Source organism: Octopus bimaculoides, chromosome 19, assembly GCF_046866305.1.
Source record: "Octopus bimaculoides isolate indiv1 chromosome 19, ASM4686630v1, whole genome shotgun sequence".
NCBI classification, from domain to species: Eukaryota; Metazoa; Mollusca; class Cephalopoda; order Octopoda; family Octopodidae; genus Octopus; species Octopus bimaculoides.
In genome coordinates this window covers 23196568-23223514 of record NC_142946.1, presented here as the reverse complement: position 1 = coordinate 23223514, position 26947 = coordinate 23196568, and the positions used below count along the sequence as shown (strand labels likewise).

The window sequence follows — 26947 nt, the reverse complement described above, 5'->3', positions numbered from 1 at the left end:
ATCAGGACTAAGTACAAGGCTATCATAAAGATTGATGCAAATGGGATCTGCCTGTTATATAGGAGTAAATCTTGGAACAGCATAGAAAGGCCCAAAAAGAAGACTAAGTAAGTTCAAAACATGGTATGACGATCAAATATACCAGTATCATGTTCGTTAATGCAACCCCTGGCGGCGAACTAGCAAACACGACACTTAAATTATAGCGGCCACACACATAGTAATAGACAGACTGAGCCTTAACAGAAACGTGAATGGAACAATAACACCCGCCACCACCACCACCACCACCACCACCTACACACTACAAAACATGACGACTAAAGACAGAACAGGAAAAAATAATGAGAGACATACAGACAGATTCAAGTAGCGTAATACATTAACCCAAATACACACACACACACAAAAGACACACATACACATACTTAAGATGGAATGGAGTAAAATGGAGAGATAATTTAGTAAATGAATAAATAAATAAATAAATAATATATATATATATATATATATATATATATATATATATATATATATATAAATGGCACGAATACAAACAGTACAGGAAGCAACCCATATATACACACAAAACACACATGCATAACACATAGAGACGAGTACACACATGCACTCTCTCTCTCTCTCTCTCTCTCTCTCTCTCTCTCTCTCTCTCACACACACACACACACACACACACACACACACATACATACAGATGCAAATGCATGCGCAGTTAAGGATACATACCATAAAAAATAGAATAGTCTAAACATACATAAACAAGACACACCGAACGTATGTGTCTATGTATGTATGTATGTGATTACACACGCACATTTACAGGTAAAATTGAAAAAGAACAAAGAAAATTGTTTAAATCGTTTCATTCCTTTATGACTGTTTCAGCAAAATAACTATGAAAACTACCGCCCAATTAATTTTACGGCCACTGTTTCACTTTTTCAGGAGAATGTTAGATTTAGAGGGATAATTAAATTTAAAGTACTCACAACGTTGAAAATAATGATAAGAAGAAAAGCTTGATGTGATAAACAGGCTGTCACAAATCATAACTGAAAGAGATAAAAATATGAAGTTTCATTTACTTAGAATACTTCCGTAGTTTTAAGAAGGTTATATGTTGGTACAGGTGAACTCGGAAAATGGAAGTTACATCAAAAGAAACGTTTACAATTATGAAAATAACGTAAAGGCGATAGTGAAAAAGGATATAGTATGCATAAACACATGCATACAGGGAAATCTTGAACAGTAGGTTTCTTCGATTATCTCTAGAGGCTTTCCTGTATCAGGAGGCACATCTCTATCAACCTCCTCCCCACTTTTTTTAAACCTCTGTATGCTATGCATATACCCCTTCTTTTTCAGTGTATCCCGTGTATACTTACTTTCTTCCATTTTTTTTTATCATTTCATTATATGTAACCCCCCACCACACTTTATGCTTCTCTTTGTATTACTTCCCTCATCCTTCGCCCTTGTAGCAAATAAATGAAATCATTATTAATATTATAAAGGCGGTGAGCTGGCAGAATCATTAGCACGCCGGGAAAAATGCTTAGCGTCATTTCGTCTGTCTTTATGTTCTGAGTTCAAATTCAGCCGAGGTCAATTTTGCCTTTCATCCTTTCGGAGTTGATACTAGTAGAATGTCCTAGTGAAATCTCAATAAAATGTGAACATAATGGACTTGACATAGTGATTGAGGACGGAGAAGAGAAACTGTACAGTTGTGGAAATCAGCTACCCAGTGGATGTTAACATAAAGCTAAAGATCAGTGAACAAAGAATACCTACGCTGAACTATTGGAGAAATCTAGAGTTACTCCATCCAGATTACAAGCTCGGGTTTATACTTGTAATTATTAGGGCCCTGGGATATGTGACACACTGCCTAAATACCAATCTTGAGAAATTAGGCTTAGGCTTCTCAAAACAAGAGAGAAAGCTGATTCGAAGACTACAAATCCAAACCATCACTGGAACTGTAAAATTCTGTAAAATTTTTCCGAAGTTTAGCATTTAAGTATATATATATATATATATATATATATATATATATATATATATATATGAGCATATCTAGACATGCAACTATATGCATGAGACTACATACATAAAACAAAGCATACAAATCTGTATATATACATACATGCATGCATGAATACATACATACATACATACATACATACATAGAAAACAAGCAGGCATTTGACTGTGCTTCATCCAAGGGTACTAGAATCGCTATACCTTGCCAAAGTACCAACTGCACTCATTAATGTCGTTGAAAGACTAATCACATGGTTCACACATTGATCCCTAACAACTGAAACAGCACAAAAGGAATTAGGTTATCAGCGGGAATATTTCAGGGTGATAGTTTATCTGTAATGTTTGTACTGACAGTGAACTCTTTGTCAGCCCTGTTAACGAAATGCCAAGGCTATATGCTGAGATATACAGAAAATAATAAAATTAATATCACCCACACATTTTTTGTTGATGACCTAAAGCTTTATCTTGGTAACATGAACACCATCAAAGCAGTTAGAACACGTCACAGCTTTCTCACAGACCATAGAAATAGTTTGGGCAAGATAAATGCCTTTATGTCATAGTCAACCGAACAAAAAAGATTGTCGACAGTCTATTTGCGTATCTGTAGAACTTGTATGACGTCCTAAAGATTCTTTGCCTGAGATACTTTAAATGAGTATAAGGTGCGTTCAAAAAGTATTTGACTTTATTTTTCCTGTCAAAATTAATGCCGCATAGGCAAAATCCTTTGGCTTGGAGGTGAATTCACCTTTCCTTCATATACGCGAACATTTTCGCGCCGGTAGGATGCATCATTTCCCGGTTAGAATACGCTTAGAGTACTACATCTAGAGTATAAAAGTGTGGTGCGCGCTAGTCGGATTTCCGTTTACACGTAATTTGACCGAACGTATCAAGCAGAGACCATAAACCCATGTCTCATCACCAGTGATGATGGTCTTTATGAAGTATGAGTCGTGGCTTGCACAGTCCAGCATATCCTCAGTGATTTCAATGCGGAGTTGCTTCTCCTGGTCCGCCAGCATCTTGGGGATGAATTTCGCCAACACTCTTCGCATGCACAAATCCTCCGTTAAACTGAAATGCAATGATCCTGTGCTTACTCCCACTTCGTGAGCAATTTCCTGTATTGTTATAAGACGATCTTCCATGACTGTTCGCTCCTTGTTTCGGTTGGTGGATGGCATGCCTGAGAGTGTCTCGCTCTCCACTGAGGCGCGGCCGTGCTTGAAGCGGTTGTACCACTCCTTGATCTGAGTTTTGCTCTTGGCATCATCGCCAAAGGCCTGCTGAATCTTCTGGATGGTTTGAACTTGAGTATCACCAAGCTTTTATATAAACTTGACGCAATATCTCTGCTCCATGTGTTCGGTGAAAACGAAAATCCTACGAACACGCACTACACGCTTGTACTCTAGGTGTGACAGCCGGGAACTGGCGCAGCCTATCAAAGCGAAAACTTTCAAGCGTGCGCAGGAAGGGTGACGTCACTTTCTAGCCAAATGATTTTGCCCACCTGGCATTAGTTTGAAGGGAAAAAATAAAGTCTGATACTTTTTGAATGCACTCCGTATCTGCATTGGTTGTATGCACCCACAAATACACATATGTAAAAAGTAATGAGGCACACACATAACGCGCGCACACACACACCGATACCTAAATGTTAAATAGACATTTTCACACAGAGCATAAGTCGTCTTACCTAAAAAAAAAAACCTTGTCCCTTTGTTTGCGACCAGGTTGAACTCCAAGAAGAAAGCATAAAAACAAAGATACATATATACATGAATACAGACGCGCTCATATACATTTTTAGTGGGGAAATGGAAAAGGAAGAGTGAATATTTATCTTATAGGTGCTGTGTATTAAGGCAATAAAATTGTGCGTAAAGTATATAAAGTGTATATATAAAGTGTATTAAGTTATCATCGTATTCCAGTTTCTTTCACTTTTCAATGAGCAGCAGATGAGCGACTGTCTTTCTATGCAGATACAACACAGGCTACACTTTCAAGTTTTTTGGATAAAGTTTTCAGAAATAACCCAATAAGTTTACCATTAATTCCGTGAAATATTCACAGGTCCCGCTAGTTAATAATATCCTACTAACGCACATTTGAAGTCTGTGGTAGGTAAGTTACAGCTCATAGCAGAACTTAGTACTTTGATTATGCTGTTTCACGTCACCAATATCGCAGGTACACCATTACACCATAGTCGTACTTGATAATGAATGCTGAGCAATATATTAGATTTGTGAGTGTGTTAGTGTGTATGTGTGTGTACGTGAGTGTGTGTGTAAATATATATGCGTATTATATAATGCCCATATACATTTACTCACACCTACGCACACTAACACACTCACACAAATCTAATGTATTGCTCAGTATTTATTATCAAGTATGACTATGGAGTATCTGCGATATTTTAGCTGAGGAAGACGATAATTTTACTAGAGATTGGTGACATGAAACAGCGACATCAAAGTACTAAGTTCTGCTATGAGCTGTAACTTAGCTGCCACAGACTACAGATGTGCGTTAGTAAGCTATTATTAACTAGCTGTATGGAAAAATAGTCGCTTATCTACTACTCATAGAAAAGTGAATGAAATTGGAATACAATGATAACTGAATACACCTTATATACTTTATGTACAATTTTATAGACTTAATACACAGCACTTATAAATAAATATTCACTTTTATTTTTCCATTTTCCCCATAAAAAAAATATCCCGTACATATGATACAACCTTTAGTTAAATTGCATATATCTGGTACGTAAATAAGCGTGAATATTTCACGGAATTGCACTCACTTATGCGCACCCCCCACCACCAACTCCCCCTCCCCCCCTCTCTCTCGTCTTTCTTTAACTTCATCATCAGAACATCACCTCTCTGCTAAAATATATTTTTAACTCTCTTCGTCTATATCATCACGACCTTCAACTAACTCTTTTAACCATGTAATGAATATTACGTTCCTCCTACCTCACGTCATAGACGCTTCTCTCTCCGTCTTTTTCTCTCTCCGTCTTTTTCTCTCTCCGTCTTTTTCTCTCTCCGTCTTTTTCTCTCTCCGTCTTTTTCTCTCTCCGTCTTTTTCTCTCTCCTTTTTTCTCTCCCTCTTTCTGTCTCACTCATGACCTTATCCTCTTTTTCTCTCTCCTTTTTCTTTTTCCTCTCTTTCCCTTCAACTTCTCTCTCCCACTTTTTTCTCTCCTTTTTCTCTAATGACGTGAAAGCGTTACCGACGGGTTAAGTAAAGGAATGACAAGCAGAATTATTATAAGATTGAAACAATAACAGTATATATAATTGATACTTTTTAGTACAAGGCCACCCACTTTAAGAGAAGAAATATAGTCAGATACTCAATGAGAATTTAATATAATATTTTCGCATCTACCACAGGGATAGAAAGCCCAAGTTTATTCGTTTTGTAGTAAATCAGACTTTTTGTCAATGTGTACTTACCATGTATTTAAGACCATGTAGTTTGTTTTCTTATCTAGTGGCAGGACTTCATATAAACATACAACTAAAGCGAGTTATTCTAGACTGGTCCTAGTTTTACGAAATGCATTTCTTCATTTAATCTTTATTTACACTGTATTTATTCTCTATTTACACTATTTTTACTCCATATCGCAACCACTGGCAGATGACATTCCTTGCTTCTGAGCAATGTAGTTTCTTCATGAATACGTGAATGTCAAAATAGTAATAATAATAATAATAATAATAATAATAATAGTTTCAAATTTTTATGCAAGGCCAGCAATTTTGATAGAAAGTGTGAATCAATTACATCGACCCCAGTACTCAATTGGTACTTAATTTATCGACCCTGAAAGAATAAAAGGAAAATTCGACAGCGGAGTTATTTGAACTCAGAGCGTAAAGATGGACGAAATGACGCTAAGCATTTTGCCCGGTGTGCTAACGCTTATGCCAGCTCGCCGTCTTCACTATAATAATAATCCTTTCCATTATAAGCATAAGGCCTGAAATGCGAGGGAAGGAAACTAGTCGATTATATCAATCGCAGAGCGTAACTGGTATTTATTTCATCGACCCCAAAATGATGAAAGGCAAAGATCGATCGATCGATCCATCCATCCATCCTTCCTTCGTAAAGGCACAAGGCCTGAAATTTTGGGGGAGAGTTTTCATCAATCGCAGTGTTTCACTGCTACTTGATTTATCAACTCCGAAAGGATGAAAGGCAAAATTGACCTCGGCTGAATTTGAACTCAGAACATAAAGACAGACGAAATGACGCTAAGCATTTTTCCCGGGGTGCTAATGATTCTGCCAGCTCACCGCCTTTATAATATTAATAATGATTTCATTTATTTGCTACAAGTGCGAAGGATGAGGGAAGTAATACAAAGAGAAGCATAAAGTGTGGTGGGGGGTTACATATAATGAAATGATAAAAAAAAATGGAAGAAAGTAAGTATACACGGGATACACTGAAAAAGAAGGGGTATATGCATAGCATACAGAGGTTTAAAAAAAAGTGGGGAGGAGGTTGATAGAGATGTGCCTCCTGATACAGGAAAGCCTCTAGAGATAATCGAAGAAACCTACTGTTCAAGATTTCCCTGAAACCCTAGGAGTAAGTGGCCTCTCCAGTTCCTCTCCAACTACACTTAGAGAGGTACTATCCCCTCTTGCCATTTTTTCAACCTTCACCCACCTTTCAATAAACTCATTCGAGGACAGCACTTCCCTCTCCACTCTCAATTTCCTTTTCAAGTGAAACTTGAAGAAGTTAATGAGAACTCTACCAAAGAGGAATGTTTCTGTCCTTCATGCCTTTCAGCCTTGTCCACCAAACAACCTCTTTTTCCACAGCCACCAGGCAAAGGAAAACTGCCTTGCCTGCTCGATTGAAGGAGAGTGGTGGTGCGATCATCCTTACAGACTTGGCTGACAGACGGATCTGACCCACACATGACAGCAGCTGTTCGACATAACCCCACAAGTCAGCAATACCTGGACACTAAACGAGGGCGTTCAGAACGGTTTCGTCATTCTGCACGCACCTCAGACAAGCCTGTGTGACAGCACATTCATGCCTGTAGAGTTTATCTCGAACCGGTAACGCCCCCACCCCACCCACTGTAGCACTGCCAAGCCAATAGCATCTGGAAATTATCCATGATAGTTCCAGACCGGAAAGTCTCCCCGAGAGCGTCGTCTAACTCCCCCGCCACTAATCCTCTATAAACTTCTGAAGCAGAACATCCATAAATCCCATTTCCCAACTTGTAGAGGGCTGTGAGCGCCTGACGACATTCTAGGTGCCATGCGCCCAGTCTCAGTATATTCTTCACTTAGGACTGCAGCTCTGTCAAGGGGACGAGCCTCACAGACGGAGTCCACACACACACACACCGTCCAGAAATCGTTGTAGGTAGCGTAACCTAAGAACGTGTTTGCGCATTAGGAGCCACGGCATACCTAATCTGCCACTCAGAGGATGTTGGCAACAGACTGACCACCTGACCATTGGAACACATCCCTTCCACAAGAATTTAAATAAGTTACGCCCCAGCCTGATCAAGCAGTAACCGGGACAAGGCACGACGGCCAGGCGATAAATGATAACGGAGTCGATGTAAGCATTCGCCACTTCTGCCTGACCTTCCAAGGACAGCTTCTTCTCAACCCATTTCTGGGTAAGACTGACCACCCTGTTCGCCACCTCGTCTCAGTTCTTATCAACCTGGAGTTCGGGACCAAATCAGACCCCGAGCAATTTAACTGGTTCGTCGGTCCAGTGTCCGACGTCGCCGTCTGATGGCATCATCCTGTCTCTCCAGGAGGCCAACCGCAAACCCTTGGATTTTCGCAATGATAGACGAGTAGGCGGATCTTAATTTCATATTACAAGCGGCATTACCTTAAAGATGAAATGTCAAACGATTTATGGAAGCTTTAAATCTTAGTCATCTTTTTCTTTTCGCAAAATAAAAATATAATGTCATCTACATTATATACTGCTGTTGTATGTAGGCCTCTTTAACAATAATTTTTTTCAGATACTTAGGGCATTGAACAGCAGCCTCTGTAACAGTACTGGCAAATTTGTTGTGCAAATTAAAGCGCTTTTACAGTAAACCTCCATACGAACTTATAGCTTTTTTTCTTTTTAAATCTCATCGTGCTTATCAGTACATTACATTGAGTCTGATCCTCATTTCATACACCCAAGAGCCATTCCATTTTAAGCATCACATTAGATATGCGAAAACAAAGTTCGAGCGGTTCTTGAGCACTTGACTTAATCTTCTCTCTATTGACGCATATAGTTCCTACTGTGAGTGTTGCAAGTCCTAATGTTCTGTCAATGTAGTTGGTGTTTTCTTCTACATCAAGAATTTTAACGAATAACAAGTTTAATGTGCCGTGTAATCTTTTTACGGTTTCACATAGCGCGCACTTCCAATTGATGGCTTCTTTCCAGACATCTTGACTTTTAGGTTAATTCAACAACGGAGATGATCAATTATCCACAAAAAATATGTAGTAAAAAACAGAACTAAGAAATAACTATTTTGTGAGAGCATAAAATTGTTGTCTTATTTCTATGAATGTAAGACTGGAAATGAAATGAAAAGGTGTAGGAGTGAAGAAGGAGGAAGTACTGCATGAATACAGTTAATTGAAAGGTTACCAAATTCATGAGTACTTTGCTACCTTCACTTCTGTCTTGACCCATAAAACCTCCACACACTATTCAGACACACACACACACACACACACACACACACACACACACACACATATACACATCGTTGTGCTGACGTAAAACACGTGTAGCTACAGACATTTTAGTCATGCTGATACTATTATTACTGATGCTGTTTGGTTTTTCAAAATTTTGTGGGTCGGTAGTAACGTTAGTTTGGATGATGGCGATGGCGATGTTATTGTGGGTGGTGGCAGTGGTCGTATTCTTTTTAACTGATTGTTGTTGAAGTTTAGTCTAATGTCAAACACCATTAACATAAGATCAAAAACATTTCATTCAATATTTCAAATGTATCAAATGCATCACATTATCCCATGTTATTTTCTAAATTTTAGATTTGACTGTTCATCCTGTTCACACTATTGTCGCTGTTGTTGTTGATCATTAAAGAGTTCATGGGTTGGTCATGGCAGTGATTGAAGTGGTTTGGGCGTTGAAGGTAGTTTTATTAATATTGCATATAGAGGTGGTAGTGAAAATTTAAACACACACACACACACACAAACACATAGCGCGCGCACACTCACATATACACACATACATACATACATAGAGAGAGAGGGGGAGAGACGGAGAGACGGAGAGATACAGGCAAACAGACAGAGGCAGAGACAAATATTTTATGACCATCATATGTAACAAAATAGTTGACTGTAACTTTCAGAAATAAACCGTATCTGGGAGACTTCGATTTCCGTTGAGTCAATTTCATGTACTTTACTGGTTTAATTACCTTGAGAAAGTCAAATAACATAATTGTCAATGTTTTCCTGACTCCGAAGATACAAGTTCAACATATCTGAATGGTATACGGTGACAATCGATTATCAAGTACTAAGAACTAAGCCCCTAGAAGTCTGAATCTACGGCGGGTTTTGATTGGTGATCGAAGTGAATTAACTTAACTCTCAGCAATCACGTTCCTAAGAAACACCGAAACATCTCTCAGTCACATGCCTCCATTATGAATGAGCTTGAAAAATTAATCAATGAAGTCAAACATATACGTTGACACAAATGATGAATGTTTTGTGGTATTTGTTATGTTCAGAGCTTAATTTCGTTAAGGTTGACTTTGCCTTTTACCCTCCATGGTTAGGTTTCCTCTAAGTTTTAGCTGTTAGTGTACGCAAAATGATTCTGTTGCACATTTTTATCTTTGCAAGTTATTTCATGTAAATAAAGTGAGTACGTAATGCTTATACAAAAATAAACTGAAATTGTTTCAAGGTAATTTTAGCACGGCTTATATTTCATGACAATACTGCATCGTCATGTTTTAATGAGGATATGGGAAAATTACAACTCTTTCTTAATACATTTAAATTTATTTGTGGGAATTCAAATAAAATAAACTTTCGAAACTATTGTATGGTTAGCAGTGTCTAAGAACTTTGCGAAAAGAAGAATTATGAATTTTTATAATTTTTTATTAAAAGAAAATATAATTTTAAAAGTTTTTGAAAGTTTAGTGAATCTTCTTTTAATAAAATTCCTTAAAATATTTCACTGTGCCTCCTTTTAAAAAATCATTTGCACAAGAGTAAGAGTTTTGCCAGTGGTTTGTATTCTACGATGTAACGTATCAGTTTGACGCTTCATTAACAAAAACATGGCTAAGCTTTCTAAATTTTTATGTGGAGGAATGTCAAAATAAGTTAATAACCAATAACACTCTTCAAATTCATTGGTCATTATTATTATTAAATTTGCTGAAAATGGTTAAATTGAAACTCATTCCATTTAAAGCTTGTTGACAAATTATCCAGTTACTTAATATAAACATTTTCACACAGTATAGCTTACGTGTGTTTATAAAACATTATACAGAATAACATACACATTTAAGTCACTCACTTCATTAATCTCTTCTTTGACATTTACTCATTTTTTGTAAACTTTGCATAGATTAATGCAACTTCCATTCGATTTAGCTATTTATTCTCATTAGCAATATCCAAATGACATTAACCTAAACTGTTTCTTAACATACTTTTGAGTTGAGACATTATACCAAAACCTCACTCACAATCTGCACAAGATTTTCCCTCGATGCTGATTAACTTTGAGAGGTTATAAAACTTCATTTTGAAGTACAAATGTCATCATAACCTTCCTTTAACGAGTGATGATAGGTTTTGCTCTCTGATTTTTTTATACCGTCCAAATGCGATTTACTCGACAAATGATGCTTCAAAAGGTTGAAGTTTCAAATAGCATCTATCTTCTTTTCACCAACAACTTCTGCAACTGTAAAATCATGACATCATAAACAGTTAACTCCAGTTTCTGAATAATACATAAATATTTCTTTGTAGCAGAATGTTCATGACTTTATGAGTCTTCAGTGCAGCGGTTTCTATAAGTTTATTCGAGGTATTGCACTTTAAATTAACTGATAGTTCTTTTATATTCCACACACTTCGCTTATTTTGAAGTCGACATTTTCAATCAGTATTTTAAAATAAGCACACACAATAATCCAGTGTACGCAATGGAAACAGTATTAAGTTAAAATAGCTGTCTATGTGTCATATTTAGTGTTGACAGGCAAGTTACAGCGGTTTTCGTCCGAGATAAAATCTCTTATACGTGTACTACGTTTAGAAACAATTTTCAATATATATTGTGTTTTTAAGCATAGCACGTCCATAAGAGATTTTATCTTGGACAAAAATTGCAGTAACTTGCTTGTCAACGGTGTATATATATTAACCATGTTACATAGCTGGCTATTTAACAAAAACGCAGCAAGATAAGCTTTCTATAGAATTGGAAAACTTTATAAACTTTTATGTAAATACTGTCCACCAAACCTCTGCTGCAGCCGTGAGGCTACTGCACAAACTGGAACAGAGGAGGGGAGTTTTATGAATGATGTGCAAATATAGTATTTTTAAAAAGATCAACTTAACAGAAACGTTTAGCTAAGAGATTATCTTCAATAATGCTAATTATTTATTATTACATCATTTTAGACACCTAACTTTTTAGGGTCGCATTAATGTATTTTGTGCAACACGCGCACAAAGGGGAAACAGTGCTTCCGGTGTCCATTCAATGTGTACCAGTCAAACATTTGGATTGATTAAATTAACTTTACTCTATTCCCAAATTTTGTGACCGTGTGTTTGTGTAAGAAATTATTACTTTATACCTGTCAAATATCTCTTTATTTCTGTTTTTAGTAACGCCTAACAACATACGTAAGTAACCTATACCTGTTGATTTACGGTTTTATCGTTGTTTTATATCTCTCTGTGTTTATTGATAATACCGTCGTTGGTTACAGTTCTCCCATTAGCCAATTGCTTTGGATTACTAATGGGCAGAGTGACATGGGAGTGTTTTTAACTCGTGCAAAGGACTTAGTTTCAATAGCTCCGTCTTTCTATCAACTTTTACATCCTTCACCCACATAGATAGAAGAAGCATGCATACATACATACACATGTACATGCATGCATGAGTACATATATTCATATATGCATATATACATGAATGACAGCTGTCCACACGTGTCCGCCGAGTGGACAGCTGGCATGTATATATGTATGTGCAAGGTGGTATCAAAACGTTCCCAGGAGTGTTTCTGTTACGCGCCAACAAATGGCAGCATATGGTTGCGTGCATAGTGAGAGCTACCAGTGACGTTCATGAGGCAGTGGTGCCGAGTGACATCGCTGTGTTTACTTCGCAAGTTGTGAAATTTGTGTTTTCGTGATCACGTATATGCTGTAGTCTGCGATTTTTGTCAAGTTGGAACAAAGAGCCAACGTGAAATTTTGCATTAAACTTAGGAAGTCTGCTACAAATACATTGAGCATACTTCAGCAAGCTTACGGCCACGAGGCAATGGGTGTACGCAATGTTTCGAGTGGCAAGGGCGCTTCAAAAGCGGAAGAATATCTCTGGGAGACGATGAACGATCTGGAAGACCTGCCACGAGCGTCACCCCCGGAAATGTGGAGAAACTTCATCAGCTTGTGCATGATGATCGTTGGAAGATAATCAAAGGTCACCGTTTTAACACCGTTGTCGAGATCAAGAGTGAATTGCAGAAAGTACCCGACACGCTTAGGTAAATAAATTATTTCTTAGTGAACATAGCTAGTCCGGGAACTATTTGTATGTATGTATGTATGTATGTATGTATGTATGTATGTATGTATGTATGTATGTATGTATGTATTGCTTGTATCTAAAGGAATACATATATAAAATCGTCAATGATTATTAAAAGAAACGTTTATTGGACAGGGCGTAACGGGCTTAAAGAGAATGTCTTTTGTTAGATTTTACAAACTGCGTATGTGCGTGCAATAATATGCATAAAAATATTTCGTTGTACTAGCAAGTTTTTGGTGTTGTGTTCTTTTCTGTTCCTATCAATTTGTGACAGATTTAGATGAAATATTTTTTCAAGAGGATTTGACAACAATACTTCTTCCCAATCATATACTGCTACAATGGTTTCTTTTAAGGAATTTTCAGACTGTCTTTGTAACGGAGTGTATTACCAAAGAATGAACTGATCTACAACCTTAAAGCAAGAATATTTAGTTCAATGAACAGTATACTTGGAGCTGGTATGTACATTTTGACTATCTTATTCACGCTTATTTTAAGGGCAAAGAACGAACATACTTTGGAGAAGCAGTCCACATGATCCTGCATATCATGTTCAGTTTGATCTCTTACAAGATTACAATTATCGGCATAGAGTAGGTCATGTAAAAGCGCTACTAGCGACTAAGTGTTTGCATGAAATCAACGTAGATTGAAAAGTTCAACAGCAGACCTACAACAAATATAGATTCCATTTGCGACTGTTTTGAAAGCAATCCTTCAAACTTCTGAAAAAAAGATTCTGGAAAGCTTTGATGCAAGAATGCAGCCCAGTTTTCAACCATTTGTAACCGAAATTGGTCTCTGTGAGAGAACTTCATCCATGCGTTTATATCTTGTAAATATCGAATAAGTGAAACAAAATAATGATAACAATTGATCTTAAGTAGAATCTTCTATAATGTTTCCAGATTAAATACAGTGAATGCTTTTTTTAGAGGTCGAAAAAACATCGATAGGTGCTGAGGTTTTGTTCGTTTATTTTTCTGAGCTAACGGGCAGACGTCTTATTGGAATAGATACATTGAATATCTCATCAGCAGTGCTATATTCAAAGTAAAAGCCAAAATGAAATTCAGAAAGAACAAGTTTTCTAATTCGTATTTGTAAACACTTCAGAAGGACCTTGGAAAATACCTTCCCAACAACGGGGTGTAAAACCATTTCTAGGTAATTTTCACAGAAATCGCTGTGATCTTCCTTTGAGAGAGAGAGGGAGAGAGAGAGAGAGAGAGAGAGAGAGAGAGAGAGAGAGAGAGAGAGAGAGAGGAGAGAGAGAGAGAGAGAGAGGAGAGAGAGAGAGAGAGAGAGAGAGAGAGAGAGAGAGGTGAGTAGCACGTTTCTCAAAGACTGGGTGAAGAGCTTCTTTATCCCAGACCAAAACATACACTTCATGAAATAGATCAGGAAGCTCTGAATCACTCCATTTGAAAAATTCTACACTTTTGCTTGCAAAACCAGGTTATTTCCAACAGTTTATTTGTGTTTATTTGGGCAATATCTTTGGTTACTTCTTCAAGGTTAGGGATGTTCCAATAAAACAAGAACTCAGTGTAAAACCAATAGGTCAGATATTGTTCTATATGGCAGAGAGCAAAAATCTAGTACTGCTGTTGAGATCAGCTACTTGAGGGATGTGAATTGTCTCATCTAATACTTAGGTAAATAACATCCGTGGGGAAACTAATGAGAACTTTGTAGCTATTATATCTAGTCTATAGGTTTTCTTTCGTACCTATTACACTGTGCAACACGATTTTTGTCCGTAGGCAGCAACTGTTATTTCCTATTTGCTTACCCCCAAGAAAGTATGAAAAATGGCTAATGTTTCCTTCACACTTTGCTTTTGTTACATTTATTCAAACGCCAAAAGAATCCCTCTCAACACATGGCTATGATATTCCTCCACTACTCCTGCTCATGATCAGAGATGCACATATTACCAGTTACTAAGGGACATTCTCAAGTGTTTATGATCAAGCTAGCAACTGACAAGCAAATCTGTGGTATTGAGCAGAATATTTGCTATAATGATATTTCTACTTCAGCAACTCAGCGTTGAATCTGTCTGAAATGTAATGGAAAATAGGTCAGTTTGAAAGCATTGAGGTCCAGGTCATAAAAGCAAAGTTTGAAGGGAATTTTTGTAATTTCCTTTGGTTTCTAGATAAAAGCAAATAGGAAATAACAATTACTGACTAAAGGCCAAACATAAATAAATAAATAAATAAATAAAATAAATATTTTGTTACACAGTGTTATCATTAGTGAACTGAGCTATGTGATAACAGATTTGCATAAGAAAGCTTAAAATTCTGGAGTTATCCAAGAATGAAGACATGGCAAATTGATTCAGATTCTTCAAATACAATAGATTGCTAGTACAGTGAACGTCTATCAGGCATTCTAAGGATTCTCCATATGGAATTTCTAGACAGAAAATATGCACACATATGGAATGCACAAACAGATACACACACGCACATTCATACGCGCGCGCGCGCGCACACACACACACACACACACACACGCACACACACACACACACACACACACACACACACAAACACACACACACACACACACACACACACACACACACACACAAGCAGTAATGAAGCACAGCGTTTCATGAATGCAAATCTATCCACCCACCTACTCAAATAAATTCACAAACCAATATTCACAAACCTCAAGAATTCCCATCACTTAAAACAAAAGAACTTTGTTGCTTTGTTAATGCTTGGTTTGTCGTCTAAAAAGTAAAAACTCAGATAACCTCCGCCGCTAACAAAAATATGCAGACAAATTGCAACATGTTGAAACCGTGCAGAAACTTGTCTCCTAAATTCCATACATAATCTATCGGTCAAGACTCTTTCCCAAGATGACATATAGTGTTGTCGAACCACATTGTTTATAGCAGTAAATTTCTTAACCACACAGTAGTTTTTTTTTTAAACTTAAATAATCACTTAATAAATATTTACAAGAAATTTCATGTTGATACTAAAAGCATTCATGGATCTTTTTTAAAACGGGGGCCACATTTTTCATTAATGTTTTACGTAGTGTTTTTGGTACCGAAAGACTTTCAAACTTCGTATACTTATCTATTTTGTGTTATAGAACAGAAAAATATTTTTGTATTCGAATTTATTTCATGTAAAAAATTGTCTTATTTCGATAATTTCAACCAATCACTGACAAGTATTCAGTTGTTTATATTTACTCCTTTGGCTGATTAAGCCATAGCTTCGTTTTATTTGCTTTTTTCATTTTAAATTTGCTTTTTTCATTTTCTTTTTTTTTCTTCGTTTTATTTGCTTTTTTCTTTTTAAATTTGCTGTTTAACCCTAACCCTAACCCTAACCCTATCACCGATAGAATTGTTTCAGAATCGTTTGTTTATGTAGTCGGCACTTAATGTATATCGGCTGAATGGACGTCAGTGATTGGTTGAAATTACAGAAATACGACAACTTTAACATGGAATAACTTAGGGATTTCTTTTTTTTTTTTAAGAAGACTAAGATAAAAAGATGTTTTATATGACACATTCTACCAGTGTTCCAAGTTTCAGAGTGTTTCGTTAATGAAAAATGTGGCCCCCGTTTTAAAAAAGATCCGCATTCATTCAAAAATATAAGCTAAAGCAAATACATGGAATTAAGTGATGAAAGAATTCAAAATAAATATATAAAGTCGAAAACATGTTTAGTTTTTCAATAAATGTTAATCGACAGTTATTTTTACAAAGCCTTTATACTTTTAGAGGAAAATATTTTTTGAAAGTTTCTTGCCTAAGGAATGCTTTATATTTATATTTGCAGAAAAATTAATATTTATATTTTCAGAGATATTTTTATATTCTCAAAGTTCTTCTCACATTTAAAGAATTATTAAACTCGTAAAATTGTTTGTAATTTTTAGTAAGTCATAAAATATATCTCTTTGGATAATCTATGTGTCATGGCTTTCCTGTGTAGTATTAAATATCTCAAAGAACTAAAAATAATTGCTATTATCCTTATATCTACAATCACAATTTCTAGCTAGATCATTTTCTGTAGTAGTATTATTATTACTATTATAAAAATCGTCTAAACTTTTATTATTAAAAGAAGAGATACTTCTAAACAAATTTTTAGATACTGAAAAACTTATTCTAATCCTTTTATTGCTAATTATTTTATAACATCTGTTCTTTATTAAAGTGCTAAGATATAGATACATAATCATTAGACTTAAGTTTATTTATATGTCATTTTTATTCAGGATATATTTACTACACTTGTTCTTATTGATATTATTACTATTGTTAATCATATCATTACTACTTACAAATAACTTGGAGACATTGTTACTCTTAGATTTACCCACTTCGTTGTCAATAATTCTTCCATTATTATAATAAAATTTGGTGGAGTTCCCATTCTTATTACAATATACTATTCTATTTCAGTATCCTGCTTTTTTAAGGGCATCATTATAAGAATAATTGACAACGAAGTGGGTGAATCTAATAGTAACAATGTATCCAATTTATTTGTAAGTAGTAATGATATGATTAACAAAAGTAATATAAGAACAAGTGTATCCTGAATAAAACATTTTTATATAAATAAACTTAGGTCTAATGATAATAAGTACACACCATATGCCAACCCAGATACAGTTATTGATGTTAATTATAATAAAGATAATTATATTTGGTTCATCATTATTTACGCACAACAAATAAAAACGAATTTAGTCAAGCTATTTTACAGATCTATATCTAAACACGTTAATAAAGAACATAAATATTATAAAATAATTAACAATAAAAGGATCAGAATAGGTTTTTCAGGATCTAAAAATTTTGTTTAGAATTATCTCTTCTTTTAATAATAAAAGTTTAGACAACTTTTATAATAATAATAATAATAATAATAATAATAATAATAATAATAATAATATATATATATATATATATATATATATATATATATATATATATATATATATATATATATATATATATATATATTATACATACATATGTGTGTATCTATGTATATATGCGTGAATATATACACAAAATCACACACAGTCACACACTCTCTCACGCACGCATACACACACTTATACATACATACATACATACATCAGTCCCCAACGAAATCATTTGTTCTCAACAATATGTTTATCATTCTGGCTGCTTTTCGATAGTTATAAAGACAAGAACTCCATAAGCTAAAGGCAGTTACTGTGAGCGGCCTTCAGTGATTGTGAATGTTATTATTGCACTTTCTTCAAACACTTCATTCATATATTTATATAATCTCTCTCACCAATCTCCGACAATCTTTCTCGCCCAAACCTCCAACAATCTCTCCCTCCTCCAGCTGACAGTTTTTGGTATTTTTTCGTAACGGAAAATACACCTTCTGTGGCAGTTATAACGAGATTGCTTTCTTATATTAGAGTAATAAGACGTTTCAATAGAACATCTTTACCACCGGGAATTACCGGATACACCAGCTAGTATATATATATATATATATATATATATATATATATATATATATATATATATATATATATATATATATATATATATATATATATATATATATATATATATATATATATATATATATATATATATATATATATATATATATATATATATATAAGTAATATTCTAAAAGAAATATTCTAAAAGAATATATAACTGAACTTATGTTGAGTGCTCAATTATTTTGAGCAAATAAATGTGTATATATGTGTTTTTATATTATTAATAAATTCATAAACTCATCAATAATATACTCAGGAAATCAATATTTAATATTTTGAAAGACATACATCCAACATGACACGGCAACATAATAAATTTAAAATTTAAAACATAAATATACGAAATATAAATATCAATATATATAAAAATCTGAATATAGATAAATATATGTGTGAATATATATGCGTATAAAAATTTATGCGTAATTAAGCATGAATATTGTAAAGTCTAAAATATAAAATATAAAGGAACCTAAAATTTAAAGAGTTAAATATCTTACGATCGTTTCGCGGATATTACTATAATCACAAAGTGATCTAAAGATCATCTTATTATCAGTAATTCCGCTCTTCAGAGATGCATTAAGAACCAATAGTATATATATATATAATATTAAAAAATTAAAAATAATAATAAAATATATACTGTCCTTTCTATAACCTAATCAAGTATGCCAATAAATCTAAAAGAATTTGAACGGTGTCATACGAGACCTGTTTTGAATTCTTTATTTGTATATGCTATAACTATCACCGCCGTGGCTATTGTTATTATCTTCCTAATTACTGCTATTGGTTAACATTATTCTCACTGATCAATGTAAATGTGACAGCGCCAAAAGTTGAATGTTTGCTCAAAGCAATATTTTTATGTCGTCATTCAGTATATAAATATCAATATTGGATTGTATACCTTTTCTTTTAAACTAATTATAAACGGTGGTGGGCAGTTTGACAACCTTTGAAAACGTACATTTTATGTTAAAATTGCGCAAATAAATATTGATTTCTTTCAGAAATAAATATTGACAAAACAGTAGCTGCAACGAATACCAGGACAACCACACACACACACACACACCCACACACACACACACACACACACACACACACACGTATAAATATTGATGATTCAAAAATAATATTTTGGATTCCCAGGGCATAACAAAGGGGAAAATTGCAGCTATATCTTTTATCCTTTACTTCTTTCTGTGATTGAGTTACGGCCATGCTAGAGCATCACTTTGTACGTTTTAGTCGAACAAATCGCCCCCAGTACTTTCGTTTTAAAAATCAACGCACACACACACACACACACGTATATATATATATATATATATATATATATATGTGTGTGTGTGTGTGTGTGTGTGTGTGTGTGTGTGAGAATTTGCTTTTGAAAATGCACCTGAATTTTAAAAACTTAAATTGTTTAATTGTTTTTAAATGAATTTATTTACATACATACCAAACTAGTTTCAACAATGTTTTGTTTATCAATGATATAAACGTATATAAAACAATGGGATTTAAAAACTTTAAAATTGCGAAGTTGAAAACATGTTTAAATGATTAAATATTCACAAAATTCAATAAGGGTGGATAATACCAAAAATGATCGGCGAAGAATATACAAAATGTGGATTATTAAAAGTTCGGTCATACTGAGTTTAAAGAGAGAAATAAAAAAAGAAGAGAGTAAAAAATAGAACTTTTTTTTTTACAGTTTCTGTCATCTTGCGTGTGATTCTTTTTCCCGTCGTGTACGGGGCTTTTCGCTCGTGAATATGTAATCATTTAAACATGTCTTCTACTTCGTAATTTAAAATCTTTTAAATCCCATTGTTTTATATACGCTTATACCATTGATAAAGAAAAAAATGTTGAAACTAGTTTGGTATGTATCGAAATAAATTCATTTAAAAACAATTACAAGTTTTTCAAATTCAGGTGCATTTTCAAAAACATATTCTGTTTTTTCCTGCATGGAGATATACCTCTTCTTTCCATATGCATATACATACATACATGGTGGTGGTTGTCTACTCTTTATACAGAATTTGACCATGTCCTGTACCTACACCTTAGCACCATCATGACGTCTGATGTGGCTTTTTAAACCAGACAATGTTCTGAAAAGACACACACATAGATTGCACCTCTGATTTGGACCACCAAGACCAGCAGATAAGTTTTGCACTTTGTGGATCTTAACATGTCTTTTCAGGCCTCCGTTGGATTTGCAAACCTTCTGGCATACACTACATTCAAAGGTGTGCACTGACATATAGGCAGAATAATTGGTGGAGGTTCGTTTTCCATGCGTTCGCAGATGAGATTTGAGGCCAGCAAAAGACAGGTATGGTCTGTCACAGACTGTGCACAAGAAAATGTCATTGTCATTCACCTTCTCGATTGTTACATTTTCCCTTAGATCTCTTTTGAGTCTTACTTGCATTATCCTGGCCTCTTCAAATGCTTTTACTCCACTCCACACTTTTGTTCGCCATCCAACTCGATCCGAAGCAAGGGTTTCTATATCGTCTGGAACCATTCTAAGTCACTTCATGGTAGTCCTTATGCCGTCCTTAAACCTTTTTTTTTTCGGTTTACGCCGATAGTGTTTCCCCTCTGCAAGCTCACTATAAAACAGCTGTTTCGGCATGTGTTCACCTGCCATTCGAACAATATGGCCACACCATCTCAGTTGGTTCCTCAAAATCATAGCTTTAATTGAGGTGATGCCTGTAGATGCAAAGACATCTGTGTTTGGAGTAAAAGAACTCCATTTAATTTTTAAAATGCGATGAAGGCATTTTTGGTGGAATTGTTCTAACAGTTTAAAATACCTTTCATAACAAGTTCAAGTTTTACAGGAATACAACAGGGATGGTAAGACAAATGATTTGTAAAGAGCCAGCTTTGTATTCTTATTCATATGTCGCTGGCACCAAACACGTGACTCCAAGCCACCAAATGCTTTTGGTGTCCTTTGAATTCGCATCTGTATTTCTGTATCAAGATTTCCATCATTTTGTACGGAGTTTTCCCTTAACAAAACTTTTAGGGGGGCTACAAACAGCACCACGCGCAGGTTGATGCATCATAACTGTTTTTTTTTTCAAGTTGATGGTCAAGCCAAAATCATCACAAGCCGAGTCAAATGCAGATACAAGAGACTGCAGACCTGTTTCAGAATGACCGACAAGATCGCAATCGTCAGCATACGAAAGTTCCATAATGAGTGAAGTAAAAACCTTCGTTTTGAATTTCAGTCTGGTCAGATTAAAAACATTCCCTGTTGTTCGATAATTTATGTAAATACCCTCGTCAGAGTTTTGAAAAGCATGCGACAACACAGCAGCAAAGTATATTGCAAAGAGGGTGGGTGCATCAAGGTCTCTTTGCTTTACTCCATTTTCCACAGCAAAAGATTCAGAGAGCCTACCACCAAAATTAACTCTAGCTTTCATATCTTGATGCAAAGCCCTGATCATGTTTACAAATTTTTCTGGGCAACCTATTTTCTTTAGAATTAGCCACAAAGCATTTCGATTAACAGTATCGAATACTTTGCTCAAATCAACATAGCAATGGTATAAAGCAAGATTCTGTTCATTGCACTTTTATTGTAATTGTCTGACAGTAAAGATACAATCAGCTGTGCCCCTTTAGGAACGAAAACCACACTGAGACTCTATATCTGGAACTATAAAGGTATTTAAACGTTCTAACAAAATGTGGGCAAGTACCTTTCCAACCACAGATAAAAGCGAAATCCCACGAAAATTACCACACAGATCATTTGGCCCCGATTTATACAAGGAGACTAAAATGGCATCAATCCAGTCTTGAGGCACTTTCTCAGTTCTCCAACAGTGTCAAATTAATATATTTAAGAGTTCAAACATTTTGTCACCCCATATTTCAAGACTTTTGCACAGATTCCATCAGACCCTGGAGACTTGTTGTTATTCAGCTCATTCATAGCTAAATAAATGTCATTTAGAGTTGGTTCAAATGCCATCTCTTCTATAACTGGAAGGTGTTCAGTTTTTACTATCGTCCTCGTGTCAACGGATGATGGTCTATTCAAAAGTGTAGAAAAATGTTCTACCCAACGCTTATGAATAGAAGCGGTATCAGTTAGAGGAAAACGTTCATTTGCTGTTCTCACTGGAGCTATTGAAGAAGATTTTGGGCCACATATCTCCTTAACACAAGAGTATAAACCCTTGGCATCATTTCTATCAGCTGCTTCTTGTGCCCCTTTTGCTCTATCATTCCACCACTCCTGTTTAATTTTCTTAAGAGCAGTCTGCACCTTTCTTTTCAGCTTTCTGTAAGTTTCGTTTGAGTTGGGGTTCGAAGACTTAGAAAGAAGTGTATTCCCTAAGTTTTGTCTTTCTAAAAGTAGATCATGAATTTCTGCTGATCTATCTGAGAACCAGTCACTGGATTTATGAGATTTAAATCTCACTGACGAACTTGCAGCCTGAAATACTTTTGTTTTGAAATCTTCTCATAGATCGTTTGGGTCAAGATTGATACTTTCTATAGCATCATGGAATCTTTGAAAGTTGTTTGATAATTTAAAGTTTGCAACATTTAACTTTTTGGGTGCCTTAGGACCAGACAGTCGATTTTTAGGCATTATCGAAAAATCTATTTTTCCACGCACTAGATGATGGTCAGTCCAACTCTCTGCCTCTTTCATGACCCGAACGCTTCTCCATTTTTATTGTATTTTCCAATCCCATGTCGACCTAAAACAGGGCATGAAACATAATCCTTTCCAACTCTTGCATTGAAATCTCCCAATATGACCAGCTTGTCAGAAATTGGTACTCTCCTCAATAATTGTGCTAGATCGTCATAAAACTGTCCTACAGTTTCATCAGAATGGGACATTGTTGGTGCATAAATACTGAGAACGGTAAGAAACCTACTTTTTGTCAGTTTAATACGACATGACACGATCCATCTGGAAGTTCTGCAATGGAGGATACTACTGTAGGTAGGCCTCTCCAAAAGATAGTATATCCATAAGTAGGTTCATTTACTTCACCCTCACCAGAGAGACGAATTTCAGAGAGCGCAACTATATCAAGGGAATATTTCTTGAGCTCACAAGCAATAAATGCAGTACGCCTTTCTGACCTCTTGTTGAAATTATCATCAAGAAGTGTGCGCACAGTCCAACAACCGAAATTCAAAGGATGTTTATTTTTACTTTTTCTTGAAGATTGTTTGACCACAGTGGCAGGATGACGACCGGGTCCAGCCTGTGACACACCGGGACACCTGCCGAGCCAAACCTGTTTCCCCGACGTTCCCAAGCCTTTTTTGCCATTTACTGAATCTGTTCGAGATATTTTAGAGTAAGTTACAAGTGCATTTTTAGGTTTCTGCCAACCAACCTATTCAATGATTTTACTAAGATTTGGAGTACAGGAAGTACCTGTGCAGATGAATAATTTTCAGTGGGTGTAACTTGCACTGTACTACACCCACCTATTGGCCCAAGAAGACTTTCGCCGGTGTGATATGAAAACTGACAAAACCAGGAACTTCCAAGGCCTCAGGTTTTATTTCGGAGATTTCCTTCCAAGGTTAAAGAGCTTCTACCTGCTCATGAGGTAAACTATCCCATTCCAGACACCAAACCGACACTCAAACACTCTATAAAATGATCAAATATCACTCCGGTGACTGACGCGGAGTAGATCATTTATAAAAGAAAAAAAAAGGTCATTTATAAAAAGAAAAAAAAAAGATTATTTATAAAAGTAAAAAAAAAGATTCGCAAGGAGCCACGAAAGCGTCGATTTGTGAGTTCGATTCTGCCTGAGTTCATCATTTTTCAGTCATTTGTTTATATTTAAAAAATGTCGCTTCAAATCAGAGAATAAATATCATTATGGTATATATTATACATAGTTATTATACAGTTATTATACTATGAGCCTTCCATAGCAGCTTTCTCTTCGTAACTCGCAAAGCCTTTCGGGTTTGTTTATAAAAATATTATTTATATATATATATATATATATATATAGAGAGAGAGAGAGAGAGAGATAGATAGATAGATAGATAAATAGATAGATAGATAGATGTAGACATATATATGTATTTATCGTTCCATTTGTCATTGCTTTAGCCCAAACCAACACCAACTAGAGCGTAACTCCTCTTCAGTGGGGTGATTTGTACTTTCAATTACGCTAAGAAAACCGAAATAAGTTTCAGTTTAGTGAGTTTGCGCTCAGTACAGAAATTAAAGAAATATAAATGAATGTCTTACAAATGTAATATAGTAAATTGAAAACTTCGTTCAGCTGACATTATCGCAGCAATTGGTAGATAAAACATCCAAGTGCTTTTGAAATCTAAAACATGTAAGAGAGATAAGTCTAGTGAGAAAGTTGATGGAAATGTTGGGATATTCTTATTAGAATGAGGATAATACCACGATATGTATATACGTCACCGAAAACAATCTTTCCTTTTATCAACCTACTGAACAATGTATGTTAAACTACAGAGAATATCGATTAGCCATAATTACAAGAACAAAACAGAAACTCATCATCAGGAACAAAGGATGGGATTGGATCCGGGACCCTCAGTTTTAATGGTCTCTCAAAATACTTTGTAGAAATATATATACTATTATGAAAATGAGAATATTTTTGCAGAGTATACCGAGAAAAGTATTTCAAAATATAGTCGGCCTGTTTTGTTTTTATGCAATTTTACGCCCTTTATTTTTTATGTTATGGATTTATCTGTAATCTATATACTTAACATGCATCACAGAAAAGATATATTACGGATTAAAAAAGATACTCTGTATTGTTCATTTGATACGTCTGTTAAGTGTTTTTATCGATCGTTTGTGATTAATTTCTTATGTATATTTCTTGTAATTTTTTCAAGCATGTGGCCATGCTGGTGCACCGCCTTGAAGGCTTTAGTCGACCAAATCGATCCCAGTACATATGTTTTAAAGCCTGTTACTCATTCTATAGTTCTCGTTTGCAGAACTACTAACAGAACGTGGACGAACCAACACCGGTTATCAAAGTGTGGTAGAGAACAAATTCAAACACAAACCAAATACACACACACACACACACACACACACACACACACACATACACGACGGGCCTCTTTCACTTTTCGTCTAGAAATGCACCCACAAGACTTTGGTTGGCTTGGGGCGGGGCTATAGCAGAAGGTGCTGGCCCAAGTAAGCAAGCAGTGGGACTGGATCCTGAACCATGTAGATGAGAAGTAAACTTCTTACCACATAGCCACGCCTGTGCCTATGTATATATATATATATATATATATATATATATATATATATATATATATATATATATATATATATATATATATATATATATATATATATATATATATATATATATATATATATATATATATATATATATATATATATATATATATATATATATACGAGGTAGTACCAAGAAGTTGAAGGACTAGTTCTGTAGCGAGCCAACAGATGACAGCACACGGTTGCGTGCGCAGTGAGAGCTAGCAGTGACCTTCATGCGACAGTGTACAGAGTGACATCGCTGTGTTTTGTTTTTTTCTGTGATCACACGTATGTTGTAGTTTGCGATTTTGTCATGGGCAGGAAGCTGGTTGTCAAGCAGTGGTGGGTGATAAACACACACAGATGCCCGTGCACACACGCACGCACGTACACACACGCACACACTCACACACACACTCTCACATATACAAACACACACACACATTCTTTAAGATTGTTTACAGGAAACGTTTTTAAACATATAAAAGCTGATAATTCCTTATGCTGGCTACAGCCTAATGATATCAACAAGCAATAACAGTTTTGTGGAGTTGCATCGAGTTGTGCCGATATAATGTAGGATAAATATAGTATATATATATATACATTTGCTGCTTTCAACATTAATGCCATATCGCCTGAGGAAATGAATATGATCCACCCGGTGTCCATGGATACTACGGACTATGGTGTAATCATCCCAGGAATACGTACTATGATCGTAAGAAACATGATTTGTGGAAACGCGCCTAGTGTGTTGCTTATATTAGTTTCTAATGCTTCGGATATGCTTAAATGGAGCTCGAAGTGAATCTATAGTTTAAAAACAAAAGGTAATTTCTATTTACGCTGACAGGCCTGTTGCAGCTAATGCTATTAATGATTTACTTTTCATGAAAGATTCGGATCCAAAGGTATCTCAAAAGGTATTGCACTTGTCTCTGTTAACTAAAGATTCGACTATCGAATAAGATTAAAGTATTATAAACAGAGTAGAAGCGGGGATATATGTGGAATACTTGGCTCACTCACCATGACAACAGTATTTAT

General features: G+C 35.3%; 1 long non-coding RNA gene across 1 annotated transcript in view; it reads left to right on the top strand.

The window, feature by feature from the left end:
• The window catches only part of LOC106873100 (uncharacterized), a 73992-nt gene that overhangs the window by 10505 nt on the left and 36540 nt on the right, over nucleotides 1-26947 (top strand). The gene's annotated exons all lie outside the window — the stretch shown is intronic.